This window comes from Phyllobates terribilis, unplaced genomic scaffold (assembly GCF_046119375.1).
Source record: "Phyllobates terribilis strain yellow unplaced genomic scaffold, ASM4611937v1 Scaffold_1__5_contigs__length_1240528914, whole genome shotgun sequence".
Classification (NCBI taxonomy): Eukaryota; Metazoa; Chordata; class Amphibia; order Anura; family Dendrobatidae; genus Phyllobates; species Phyllobates terribilis.
Genome location: NW_027362761.1, coordinates 1,014,196,589 through 1,014,210,925, shown reverse-complemented (window position 1 = coordinate 1,014,210,925; position 14,337 = coordinate 1,014,196,589). Strand labels below are relative to the sequence as shown.

Below are 14,337 nucleotides of genomic sequence, written 5' to 3'. Positions count from 1 at the left end.
ATTTCAGCCGGTGAACTGGCAGGCCCAACGATTTCTGTAGAGATGTAAGTCGCTGTGCTGCGGGATGCGAACGGCAGAAGTAAGCACACAGCGACCGTGCCCTCTGCAGAAGGCCATCTAGTCCGGGATAGTGGGCTAAAAATTGCTGGACAACCAGGTTCAACACGTGAGCCATACAATGCACGTGTGTGACATTGCCCCGGCGAAGGGCTGCACCCAGGTTTGCAGCATTGTCGCACACGGCCTTCCCTGCAGGTCCAGTTGCAGGTCCAGTGGAGACAACCATTCATGAAACTGGGTCTCCAGAGCTGACCACAACTCCTCAGCTGTGTGACTCACATTTCCCAGACATTTCAAAGTAAACACCGCCTGATGCCATTGAGCCATGCTGCCAGCATAGTAAGGAGGTGTGCAGGATTCCTTCTGCGCAGTTAGAAAGCGGGTGGCATTACCAGACAGGCTTTGGATGCAGGTGGAGGACCGAGAGGAGGTTGAGGAGGCAGAAGCAGTGGAGGAACTTTGAGATAAAGAGGATTGACGCACAACTCGTGGGGACGGCAAGACTTGGACAGCAGCCCCTGTCCTGCTGTCACCATAGTTACCCAGTGCCCAGTCAGCGACATGTAACGCCCCTGTCCATGCCTACTCGTCCAAGTGTCTGTGGTGAAATGCACCCTGTCACACACAGAGTTTCTCAATGAAGCGGTGATGTTGTGTGCGACATGCTGGTGTAGCGCAGGCACACCTTTCTTTGAGAAGTAGTGCCGACTGGGCATCTGGTACTGGGGCACTGCGACGGACATAAGGTCTTGAAAATCCTCTGTGTCCACCAGGCGAAAAGGCAGCATTTCTGTAGCCAACAGCTTAATACAACCTCTTAGCTTTCTCATGGCTAGGAGGAAATGGTCTATTACTTGTCCACATCTGAGGGACCGAGGGCTGGCTGTTGTGCTTAGACGGGGTTGAGTAGGGTGTCCCCGGCAAACTGCCGGTCTGTGAGGAAGATGCAGGCAGAAAAGTTAGGTTGCCTTGATCCAAAGGTGGTCCTCTCGATGTCGGAGAGCGCTCAACACCAGCTGGTGTTTCCATTTCCAAATGAAATGATGACCTGTCAATCACACTGGCTGTTGCGGGTAAAGAGGTGGCAGGTCTGCGTCCAAAAACAGGTGTGACTGCTGTCCCCCCAGTCACAGAGGATGAAGAGGCCGCGGATGCACAAGATGGGGCAGACGGTGGTTGGCCCGGCCCGCTAGGCAGCATTGTAGCACAGTGAGCTTCCCACTGCAACTTATGCTTCATATCCATGTGACGGTTCATGCATGAAATACTCAAACTATGGATTTTTTGGCCTCTACTTAGCTTTTGGTGACAAATATTACAGATAACACGAGTTGGTTCATCCTTATCGATCTGAAAAAATGCCCAGGCTATGCAAGGCTTAGAGCCCATGCGACCTGAAGAGCCACCACGACTTGTGGTCAGAGGCAGAGTTGTGGTTGAGGATGCAGTTGTTGACGTGCTTCCAGTACTACGTCTCTGTCCAGGAAGGCGCAACCTAACCTCGTCGTCAATAGCATCCTCCTCCACCTCCTCTGCTGACCTCATCGACTGGCTGATTGTGGGTTGGCAGTAAGTGGGATCTCCAACCTCGTCATCATCACCCTGTGTGTTCTCACACCCGTCGTCCTCAGAGCCAACCTCTTCCTGCCCTGACCGAAAAGTCAAGTTGTCGCTCCAATCAGGTATTTGAGTCTCATCATCGTCTTCATCATTGTCTCCACCAACAGGAGTTACAGTTTGGGAACGAGGGTCTACATTATGCTCAGAACCTTCTTCATCTGGTCCTGGATCTGACTCATAAAGATTCTGGGAATCAGTGCAGATCATTTCCTCGTCTGGATTAACAGAAGCTCTGGAGCAGACCTCCGTTTCCCAGGCTATTGTATGAGTAAACAGCTCTGCAGACTCAACCATCTGTGTTACCCCATACTCAGATGGGCAGCTGGAGACTTGGGAGCTGTGAGGAAGCAAGTGTGATTGGGGTGACACCTCTGAGGACTGGAGTATTTGTGATGTTGAAGTTGAGGTGGAGGAGAGCCCACTTGAAGAAGCACTTGATATCCGTTGACGCACCTGCTGTTTTTGTGCCTCATCTGGAATTTGTAGCGATGGGCGTGTCCGTAAGAAAGGGATCGTATCACATTGTCCACGAAAAGAAGTAGACATCTTAGTTTGGCTGGAAGATGGTCTTTCTTCTGCAGATGTAGTGTTGCTTTAACACCTACCCCACGGACACAACCTTTTTTTCCCTTTCCAACACGCCTATTCCCCTTTCACCAGCAGCAGGCCTTTAGTCACTCATTTTGGTGGTTAACTAATTGACAACTCAGTAGTTGTTTGCACAAAAAACAATGGATGGAAACCAAGCAGAGCTGAGTGGCCAAACTGTGGTACTAGCCCAAAATGATTGGCTGGGTTAGATGCAGTAAAACAATTTTATTCAATACAAAGGTGGTTTAGCTTGGTACAGATGGGCTACTCCAATGAGTAACAGACACTGCTAGAGGCCCAAAAGTATTTACTGGGCTAGATGCAGTAAAAAATTGTTATTAAATGCAAAGGTGGTGTAGCTTGGTACAGATGGGCTACTCCAATGAGTAACAGACACTGCTACAGGCCCAAAAGGTTTTACTTGGCTAGATGCAGTAAAAAATTGTTATTAAATACAAAGGTGGTGTAGCTTGGTACAGATGGGCTACTACAATGAGTAACAGACACTGCTACAGGCCCAAAAGGATTTACTGGGCTAGATGCAGTAAAAAATTGTTATTAAATACAAAGGTGGTGTAGCTTGGTACAGATAGGCTACTACAATGAGTAACAGATACTGCTACAGGCCCAAAAGGATTTACTGGGCTAGATGCAGTAAAAAATTGTTATTAAATACAAAGGTGGTGTAGCTTGGTACAGATGGGCTACTACAATGAGTAACAGATACTGCTACAGGCCCAAAAGGATTTACTGGGCTAGATGCAGTAAAAAATGTTATTAAATACAAAGGTGGTGTAGCTTGGTACAGATGGGCTACTACAATGAGTAACAGACACTGCTACAGGCCCAAAAGTATTTACTGGGCTAGATGCAGTAAAAAATTGTTATTAAATACAAAGGTGGTGTAGCTTGGTACACATGGGCTACTACAATAAGTAACAGACACTGCTACAGGCCCAAAAGTATTTACTGGGCTAGGTGCAGTAAAAAATTGTTATTAAATGCAAAGGTGGTGTAGCTTGGTACACATGGGCTACTACAATGAGTAACAGACACTGCTACTATGCCCAAAAGGTTTTACTTGGCCAGATGCAGTAAAAAATTGTTATTAAATACAAAGGTGGTGTAGCTTGGTACAGATGGGCTACTACAATGAGTAACAGACACTGCTACAGGCCCAAAGTATTTACTGGGCTAGATGCAGTAAAAAATTGTTATTAAATACAAAGGTGGTGTAGCTTTGTACAGATGGGCTACTCCACTGACTACCAGACACTGCTACTATGCCCAAAAAGTTTTACTTGGCTAGATGCAGTAAAAAATTGTTATTAAATACAAAGGTGGTGTAGCTTGGTACAGATGGGCTACTCCAATGAGTAACAGACACTGCTACTATGCCCAAAAGGTTTTACTTGGCTAGGTGCAGTAAAAAATTGGTATTAGATACACAGGTGGTGTAGCTTGCAACAAAGATAGGCTACTCCACTGACTAACACACACTGCTAGAGGCCCAAAAGGATTGGCTTAGCTAGATTTAGCCAAATGCTGTGAAAGACACTTGCACAGCACTGGCACAGACCTTCCTGGCAAAAAGTGCTAGGAACTGCTGTAACCTAGCCCTCAAAAAGGCAGCAATTACAACTAGTCCCTACTCCCTAAACCTATCTGTCTATTTAAGAGCAAATTCGCTTGCAATTCACACAGTTACAAAGTATAGCGCCCACAGCAGCAGCGGTGCCGTCTAACACTCAGCTGCAGCAGTGAGAAAATGGTGGTGACGGGGAAAATGGCTGGGTCTTATGGGGCAAGGACATGTGACATACACAGCCAATGACACATGCCCTTGCTTGTGTGAAAAAAAAGCACTTCGCTGCGTTTGTGCGCTGCTGATAGGCTGACAGACTGCACCTCCTCACTGTAAATGCGGGAAAGAAAAAAAAAATGGAGATCGGCATTATTTCTGAAGAGATCCATTCCCTGCCCCTCCCACCGCCCACTCTACACTGAAACTGTCTATTAAGATTGATTAACAGTATTACTGTGAAAAAATCCAGTTACGATTTTGGTGCACAAACAGTTATCGAACATAACCTCGAAAAGCCAGATTTTTTGCAAATCATTCGGCTTTGTCAAACGGCTCGAATACTGGCCAAAGCAGCTCGAATTTGAGATTGGCGAACAGTTCGAGTCGAACACTGCTCATCTCTACTCCTGAAAACCTGTCTGGGAAGGCAATTTTGGGCTCAAGCTGGACCAGCCTACCCGCAGAGTCTCCAATATTAGGAGTCTGTGGCCGCTGCTGTTACTGCTGAACAGCTGATAAAAGATCAGCTACCTCCACTGACAAACTCCGAAGCCGCTCCGCCAGCAATGAAACAGGATCCATAACACAAAAAAACAACAAAAAAAACCTAAAGTCAGTTTTTTTTTTTTTAACTGGCTGGTGATAATGTCATGCTAGGTATGGGGAGAACCCAGCGTATAATGATGGGAAAAGGGGAGGGAGCCCTACAACTAGGGAAAGGGATAATGAAGACACCTAAACAGATCTAACGACAAACCCTGACTCCCCTATAGACCCTAAATAGGTTCTGAACCTATCGCCGAGCAGGAAACCTGGCCCTAGCTCACTCTAAGGCTAGGCCCTAGGTAGGGAGAGGGAGCGGTGAGCACTAAGTTGGCCCCACTACAGTCTAAAGTACACACAGGGGAAACAACCAGGGGAATACACTTAGCTCCAAGATGACACCAGAGAAAGCACGGTAACAATCAACAGAGGAACTTCAAGGTATTTCTAGTCAACTACTAGAATCCCAGGCCTGAATAGCTATAACACGCTATTACCAGCAACTCGCTTAGGATCTAAGTGTATTTAAGGACACAGCAAGGAAGTGCTGATTAATAGCAGAACTGTGAAGATACCTCCGGGTCCTAAAGGGAAAGGTATAATCCCCAAGGAAGGTGAGGATCACGGCTGGGTCCTAAAGAGAGAGGAATCATAAAAGGATCAGGGAGATGTTTGTAAGGCCAAACGCAGCGACCTTTCGACAGCCGGACACCCTATGACTGTCTGTCAACCCTGAAACACCCGTGACATTAGATGTCTTTCGACCAACCTTGTGATCTACCCACATTCAATGATATTTGCGTCAGTTTTTTTGGTCCGCGTTGCGGCTAATTAATAAACTCTGTGTATTTTTATGACAAACTTTTCATCCAATGTCCAAATATGTAAAATAAAACACATTTTTTATTCATATTGCGTCATCTGTGGCATGTACTGTATATGCCCCTTTATATGTGTTTTTGTGCTAGAACTTATAATTGTTCAGCTGTTTTTGTGCTCCTTACTATGTATCTTATGCCCTCTTCTTGTGTTCTATCTCAATACTTTGTGGCACTTCTTGGCATGGCTGTGCCCCTTATTATGTGTCTTTGGATTTAACATAGTGACTAACTGTGACTTTTCCATGGTGAGTTACAGTAAAATTGTTTGTGTCATGTCTAGCATGTGTGTGCCGTAAAAAGTGTGCCTTTTTGATAACATATACAATCAATATGTCTAATGACGCATATATTACAGTACTTTTGCCATATGTGTGCCGTTTTTATCCTTTGCCTAAAACAATCTACATATCTATACAGCATACAATAGGGACCACCCCTTTGGTCTTATTACTGCCTGCGCTTCATTGTGGAGTGCAAATCATCACTTCTAGTGTATGCAGGTAAGCATACTATGTTGTGCTGCCCAGCCTCCCCTCATTTCCAGGGAGGTGCTCGTGCAGCAGGATTGGAGCACGGAACGTCACTTCCGGCATGGGCGGTCACATCTTTGATGTCTGATTGTATTGGTGATTGTCCCTGATTTCTGGGAGGATGGTGCGTTCCACTGTGGAACACAGCACGGCACTTTACTTCCAATATGCACAAACATGTGCATTCCACAGTGGAATGCAAAAAAACCTATATAATTTCCGCCATGTGCAAACAGGCACATACGTGGTATAACCCAGGTTTACTTGCCTCTCTATGGCTGGATCAAAGTTAAGGTAATTTGATTAATTCCTAATTTATGTATATACACATGCTATTGGACCTCATATGACTACACCTCTCCCCCTGATAAAGCCACATCTGTGAGTGGCCATACGCGTGGGGCTGTTTGGATATCATCGCCATCATGGTCTGTCCTGTTTATTCCGACAGGTTTAACCACTTCGCGCCAGAGCTTGTTTTTCCCTTCGTGACAAGGCCAATTTTTTTCAATTCTGACCACTGTCACTTTATGAAGTAATTACTCTGGAATGCTTCAAAGGATTCCCCTGATTATGAGTTTTTTCGTGACATATTGTACTTCATGATAGTGGTAACATTTCTTCAATATCACTTGCGTTTATTTGTGAAAAAATCTGAAATTTGGCGAAAATTTTGCAATTTTCAAACTTTGAATTTTCATGCCTTTAAATCAGAGAGATAGGTCACACAAAATAGTTAATAAAATAACAATTCCCACATGTCTACTTTACATCAGCACAATTTTGGAACCAAAATTTTTTTTTGTTAGGAAGCTATAAGGGTTAAAAGTTGACCAGCGATTTCTCATTTTTCCAACAAAATTTACAAAAACATTTTTTTAGGGACCACATCTTATTTGAAGTGACTTTGAGGGGCCTTTATGACAGAAAATACCCCAAAGTGACACCATTCTAAAAACTGCACCCCTCAAGGTGCTCAAAAACACATTCAAGAACTTTATTAACCCTTAAGGTGTTTCACGGGAATTTTTGGAATGTGGAAGAAAACAATGAACATTTAACTTTTTTTCACAAAAATTTTACTTTAGACCCAATTTTTTTATTTTCACAAAGGAAACGGGAAAAAGTGGAATACTCAATTTGTAGTGCATTTTCTCGTTAGCACGCTGATATCCCATATGTGAGGGAAAACCACTGTTTGGGCGCACTGCAGGGTTCAGAAGGGTAGGAGCGCCATTAGACTTTTTGAATGTAAAATTTGTTTGAATAATTAGCAGACGCCATGTTGCATTTGGAGAGCTCCTGATGTGCCTAAACAGTGGAAACCTCCCACAAGTGACACCATTTTGGAAACTAGACCACTTAGGGAACTTATCTAGATGTGTGGTAAGCACCTTGCACACCCAGGTGCTTCACAGAAGTTTATAATATTGAGCCGTAAAAATAAAATTTTAACATTTTTCCCACAAAAACATTTTCATCCCTTAATTTTGCATTATCATAAGGGTAATAGGATAAATTGCACCATGAAATTTGTTGTGCAATTTCTCCTGAACACGCCGATACCCCATATGTGGAGGAAAACCACTGTTTGGGCGCATGGCAGGGTTTGGAAGGGAAGGAGCGCCATTTGACTTTTTGAATGTAAAATTTGCTTGAATAATTAGCGGACGCCATGTTGCATTTGGGGAGCCCTTGATGTGCCTAAACAGTGGAAACCCCCCACAAATGACACCATTTTGGAAACTAGACCCCTTAGGGAACTTATCTAGATGTGTGGTGAGCACCTTGCACCCCCAGGTGCTTCACAGAAGTTTATAATATTGAGACGTAAAAATAAAATTTTCACATTTTTCCCACAAAAAATGTTTTTCATCCCCTAATTTTGAATTATCATAAGGATAACAGGAGAAATTGCACCATGAAATTTGTTGTGAAATTTCTCCTGAGTACGCCGATACCCCATATGTGGGGGAAAACCACTGCTGTGGTGTACGGCAGGGTTCGGAAGAGAAAGGAGCGCTATGTTGGCTGGGATAGGTTGCAGACACCATGTCACATTTGAAGAGTCACTGACATGCCGAAACAACAGAAACCCCCACAAGTGACCCCATTTTGTAAACTACACCTCTCAAGGAATTCATTTAGGGAAGTAGTGAGTATTTTTTCATTTTTATATTTATACCATTGGGCAGTGAAGAAAACATAATTGTATTTTTACCACAAAAAAATGTTTTACCCTCAGATTTTACATTTTCACACAGGGCAATGGGTAAAAATGGTGCCGAAATGTGTCACACAATTTCTTCTAAAAGTGGTAATACCTCATATGTGGCTTTATCTTACTGCTTAGCCATACGGCGAAATCTGGGAGGGACGGAGCGCTATTTGACAATTGGAGAGCAAATTATTGTAGATTAGGCATTTGGATTTGGGAGCACAAAATTTTCTGAATTTCTTTTGGGGGGCAAGGGCCATTTCGCTTTTCCAGAGCCTTTCTGCTACCAGTAACTTGGAAGTCCCTTATATTTTTAACAGACGGACCTGAGTGGGGACTAGCTTTTTTTGAGGACCGAGTTGAAGCTTTTATTGGGAACATTTTACGTAACATTTATCCAACGCTCTAGGCTGAGCACTTACATCATGGTTTCCATCTAAATTTCCAAGTGATGTAATTCAGATGAAACCCCTGCAGGATCCATTCACTATAATGAGGCAGCAGAGTTACTCTGGACTCCGTCTGGCCTCTGTTTAGCGGTGTCCTTTTTTTCAGAAGTGCACAAAACTGTGGCCAACCGCACTTTTATGCACACCTAAAAAAAATGACACCGTGGGATCACAGGCCAGATGGCATCCACAGTGGCCTATATCTGCCTCATTACAGGGAATCTTCCGTCATGGGTTCCGTCTGAATCACGTATTTCAGAGATTTACATGGAAACTCTGGTGTAAGTGCTCAGCGCAGAGCGCAGGATAAATGTGAGCAGAGCCTTACTGCGATCTTTGGGAGACATAATAAACAAATCAGTAGCAGGAGAAGAATTGGTTTTATTTACCTTGTGCGGTATAAGTGATGAGATTACTTTATTCTTCGGGTCGGTGCGATTACAGAGATACCAGAGTTATATCGGGTTTTTATGACTGACAGCTGTCACACACTAAGAGACGCTTTTTTTTTGCAAAATCTAATTTTTGCATCGCCATATTTTGAGAGCTATAATTTTTCCATATTTCGGCCGACAGAGTCATGTGATGGCTTGTTTTTTGCGGTACGAGTTGACATTTTTATTGGTACCATTTTTGGGTACGTGACATTTTTTGATCGCTTTCTATTCCGTTTTTTGGGAGGTAAAATTAACAAAAACCAACAATTCAGGAATTGTTTTTAGAGGTTTTTTTTTATGCCGTTCTGCGTGTGGTAAAAGTGATAAGGCAGCATTATTCTTCGGGTCAGTATGTTTACAGCGATACTACACTTACTGTATAATTTTTTTATGTTTTACACAATAAAACAATTTTATAGAAAAAATATTTTTTTGCATCGCTTTATTCTGAGAGCTATAACTTTTTTATTTTTTGGCTGATGGAGCTGTATGGCGGCTTTTTTTTTGTGGAACAAGATGACGTTTTCAGCGGTTCCATTTTTGTTTCCATTTTGCTTTTTGATCGCATTTTTTTCCACTTTTTGTTTGGCGATATGATGAAAAAGCATAGTTTTTTGCTCCGTTTTTTATTTATTTTTATTACGGTGTGCACAGAAGGAGTTAATTAGTGTGACAGTTTTATAGATCGGGTTGTTTCGGATGCGGCGATACCAAATATGTGTACTCTTTTTGTTTTTGCATAAACATACGCATTTATTGGTTTAATATTTTATTTATTTATTTTTATTTATTTTGGGATTTTTTTTAACAGTTTGAAAACATTTTTTAGACTTTTTTTTACATTTTTACTTAGTCCCTGTATGGGACAATAATTTTTATTTTTCTAATCACTGTTGTCATGCAATGTAATAGACATGTATTACATTGCATGAGAACTTTGCTGACAGTTTCACACTGTCTGTCTCCGGCTGGACTCAGCTGCAGCCTGAGCTCAGCAGGACACCATATATGGCAGATCTGGAGGCGGTCATGTGACCTCCAGCTGCCATAACAACGGCAGGTCCTGGAAGGCATCAGGGGGCCGTCGGAGAGGTAAGTGGACGACCCCCTCTCCTCTCACTATCTTCTATATGCCGCGATCACTATAGATCACGGCATATAGAAGATAGCAAAGGTTTAACATCATTGGGACCTGATCCAATCAGGTCCCAATGATGTCCCCTGTCAGAGCTATCTCTCTGAACCGCAACCACAGCACTTGCAGGACCCTGGGGATCCTGAGGGCTGCAGGACCACCGACCGTTCATAAACGTCGGCTCTGCACAGAACCCAGGCAGCGCCGACGTTTATGTACAGTGGGCGGTCGGGAAGCGGTTAATATATAATCTCTTAGGTTATGTGTTGCAGCCTTAGCCTTGCTATATCTATTCACAGCTATACAGGAAGATTACATCATGCTGTTCGGTGCTAATCTATCACTGTGCAAGCAGTATAATAAGAACGGAGTTATTGCATTTACATTATTTTTATAATATATTTTTTGTGCACTTTATTTGAGTTTTTATTGTTCACTATGTTCTAATATTGCATAACATCTATGTGGATCTGAACATTCTTCAGAATTTACTTATAAATACATTATACCATTGTATATTACTTCTTTTTGTACTGTAACACTTTACCTAAATTATGCTGTTTGTCTAGAATATACCAGCATTTTGATAGATTCATGTAATTTTAAGCCAAATGTGCAATAGGCTTACCTGCATAAACTAAATTACAGACAGATGGTCTAGGACTCCAGCACTATAGTGCAGTTGTCTGATTCATTGTTATGGCTTGTCTTTTGCATTTTTAATGTTTTAACCTGTCAGTGGTGGTCCCTTAATATATTAAATAAAATTGTTATTTATGGTGGACCCTGTAGTGTGCATACCTCTTTTTCTCTTTATCACATTTATAGCCTTGTTTGGTATTTGATGGGTGATCACATAACTATATACAAAGAACACCATAATGCGGAAAAAAAGACCACAGGGAAGCCAGCGCAATATAATGTCATAACTAGAGATGAGTGAACTTGTTCGGAAAACGTTCGCCAATCTCAAAGTCCCTCAGTACCAGTTGCCCAGTCGCCATTACTTCTCTAAGAAAGCTGTGCCTGTGCTACACCAGCATGTTGTAGACAACATCACCCGTTCCTTGAAAAAATCTATGTCTGACAGGGTGCATTTCACCAATGACACCTGGATAAGCAAGCATGGCCAGGGGCGTTACATCTCGCCGACTGGGCTCTGGGTGACTCTAGTGGTTGTGGGGGCAGGCGGGGAAGGGGTTACACCACAAGTCTTGGAATCCCCAAGGCTTGCGGGACAAACCTGTGTATCTTACACTTCCTCCACTGCTTCTGCCTCCTCCACCTCCTCTAGGGCCTCCACCTGCACCCTCAACCTCTCCCTTAATGAGACATGTGTTCCAACAGTGCAGAGAGAAGCCTCCCCACCTCAGTACTGTGCAGCCAGGGCTCACCGCAATCAGGCAGTTAAACTAAATATGCCTTGGAGATTGCAGTCACACAGCTCATGAGTTATGGACACCTATCCAGGCTGAGTTTGAGCAATGGCTGTCTCCACTGAACCTGGAACCAGGGAAGGCCGTGTGTGATAATGGTGTGAACCTGTTGGCGGCCCTACGCCATTGCAAGCTCACACACGTGCCTTGCATGGCTCATGTCCTCAACCTGGTGGTACAGCAATTTTTCAGCCACTATCCCGGCCTGGATGCGATGCTGCAGAAAGCACGGTCGCTGTGTGCTCACTTCTGCCATTCGCATCCTGCAGGTCATCAACTTGCATCACTACAGAGGTCTTTCGGCCTACCGGTTAACCGGTTGATATGCGATGTGCCAACAAGGTGGAAATCCACTCTGCACATGTTGCAGTGACTGTGGCAGCAACAGTGAGCCCTGGTGCAGTATGTCATTTTGCAGAGCCTGGGCCAATGCGTACGGACGTAGTGCAAATTACGCTTGTGAAGTGGGCACAGATGAAGAACCTCTGCACCCTTCTGCACAGTTTCGAAATGGCTGCTGAGATGGTTAGCACTGATGAAGCCATCACCAGCATCACTATTCCAGTCATCTACATGTTGGAGCACACTTTAAATTGTCTGAGGGAGGAGGTGGTGGTCCCAGAGGAAGAGGAGGAAGCAGAGGAGGATGCGGAAGGGATAACAATATCTCTAAGTTCTGGACTGTCTTTGCACAGGCAGGTACCATTGGCGGGTGGATTACAGCGATCGAGGGGTGCTCATGGTACCAGACAAACAATTAGTGAAGGTGCAGGAGATGATGAACAAATAGAGGAGGAAGAGGTGATGGCCACGCAACAGTCAGGAGATAAAGGGGATAATGATCCCCTCTCTGTTGTCCGTGGTTGGTGGGAGGAGATGGAGGAAGCAAGCTTGAGTGTTACCCCGCCACCAACACACCATGGGCTTGGACCTTATAGAAGCGCCCGACACATGAGGGCCTTCTTGCTGCACTATCTGCAACATGATGCCCGTATTGTTAGGATTAGAAATAGTGCTGATTACTAAGTTGCCACTCTGTTTGATCCATTGTACAAGTGTAAATTTTGCCATATACTTCCCCCCCTGGAAAGGGACGTGCGCATGCTGAAGTATCGAAACACGCTTGTAGAGAATCTTAAGAGTAGTTTTTCCTAAGACAGCAGTGAGGCACACAATGTGCATCACAGTTCCAGACTTCCAACCAAACCGTAGCAGCAGCAGTGGCAGAAGCAATTTCTGTGAGTCCTTTCACACATTTTTTAGACCAGCCCGTGCACCAGCAGAACAGAGTGCAAGTCTGACACATAGTGAACGACAGGAGAGGATGGTGCAGGAGTATCTCGAGCTCAACAGCAATGCCATCAGGGGGGTTTGGACCCTTTTGAATTCTGGTCTTCAAAAATGGAAGAGTGGCCTGAGGTCGCCTGTCACGTCTTGTAGGTTTTGTCATGCCTGGCAGCCAGCGTTCTCTCAGAACGGGTCTTCAGCACTGCTGGTGGTATCCTGATGGATAAGCACATCCGGCTATCCCCTGAAAGTGTTGACCGCCTAAATTTCATCAATATGAACAAGTCATGGATCTCCAATGACTTTTGTACCCTAGTCACAGACTGTGATGGTGTAGTTTTTAGTGTGCTGCATTGATCTCACGTTATTGCAGTCTTTGATACCTTTGTCATGGCTTCTGTGCATGCTGTTGCTGATGTTACTAACAATTTTTGAAACGTGGAGACTCCAAGTTGTGTCTCCATTTTCTGGGCTGACTGTAGTGGAAGGGGTGTCAGAGCCCCATTATACTATTTCTACTCTGGGGAAATTGATGCCACTATAGTGGTGTCTGCCCCTAAATTTTGGAAATGTTTGGACTCCCAGTTGGGTCTCCTTTATGTGTGTTGCCGGAATTTGGTAGGGCTCTGAGAGCACCAAGCCTACACCTGTCACTCATCCACCTATTACTGATCAATGTTTAAGCTAGAAATGCTGGCCCAAGCCCTGTCACAGGCCCTGTCCCATGCATCCATTCTGAACAATTATACTATTTGTACCCTAGGTCAATTGATGCCACTGTTCCTGGTGTCTGCCCCTAATTTGAGCTGTTTTGGCAGCTTTTGGGCCCCCTTGAAGGTGTTGTCTTTCCGTTTTGTTTTGCCTCCCATTCAAATCAATGGAGTTCGAATATTTTTGACGAACTGTTCGACAAAGTGTTCGGCGAACATCAGGAAGTTCGCCGATCCGAATCGAACCTTGAAAAGTTCGCTCATCTCTAGTCATAACAAGGGACATACTTAACTGTCCTGAAGAAGATTGATCCTGTGGCAAGTCATTGGGGAATTCAAACTGCATATTCCGCTCCATGCAAACACACACATGGTGTGCGGGCAAGCAGGAGTCAAAAAGGCAAAAGGAACAACATGCCAAAAGTATTTGATCACTGATTGCAATAAGGTACATGGAGCTGCCACTCCGATGAGAGTATACAGGCTGAACAGTACAGGCTGTACTTTGTTTCACCCCACGTAGTGACAGAGAGTACACAATTACACTCTGTTAATTACATTCAAAACGATCATCTGAGATCTAAAGCACAAAAGAAGAAAGAAGCTTAGCACCTAACCTAAGAAGTTTAAGACTCA

The 14,337-nt window shown here is 44.0% G+C and overlaps 1 protein-coding gene across 4 annotated transcripts in view; it reads right to left on the bottom strand.

Moving 5' to 3' along the window:
• Positions 1-14,337, bottom strand: part of LOC141157210 (probable ATP-dependent RNA helicase DDX60) — a 1,123,923-nt gene that overhangs the window by 122,788 nt on the left and 986,798 nt on the right. The gene's annotated exons all lie outside the window — the stretch shown is intronic.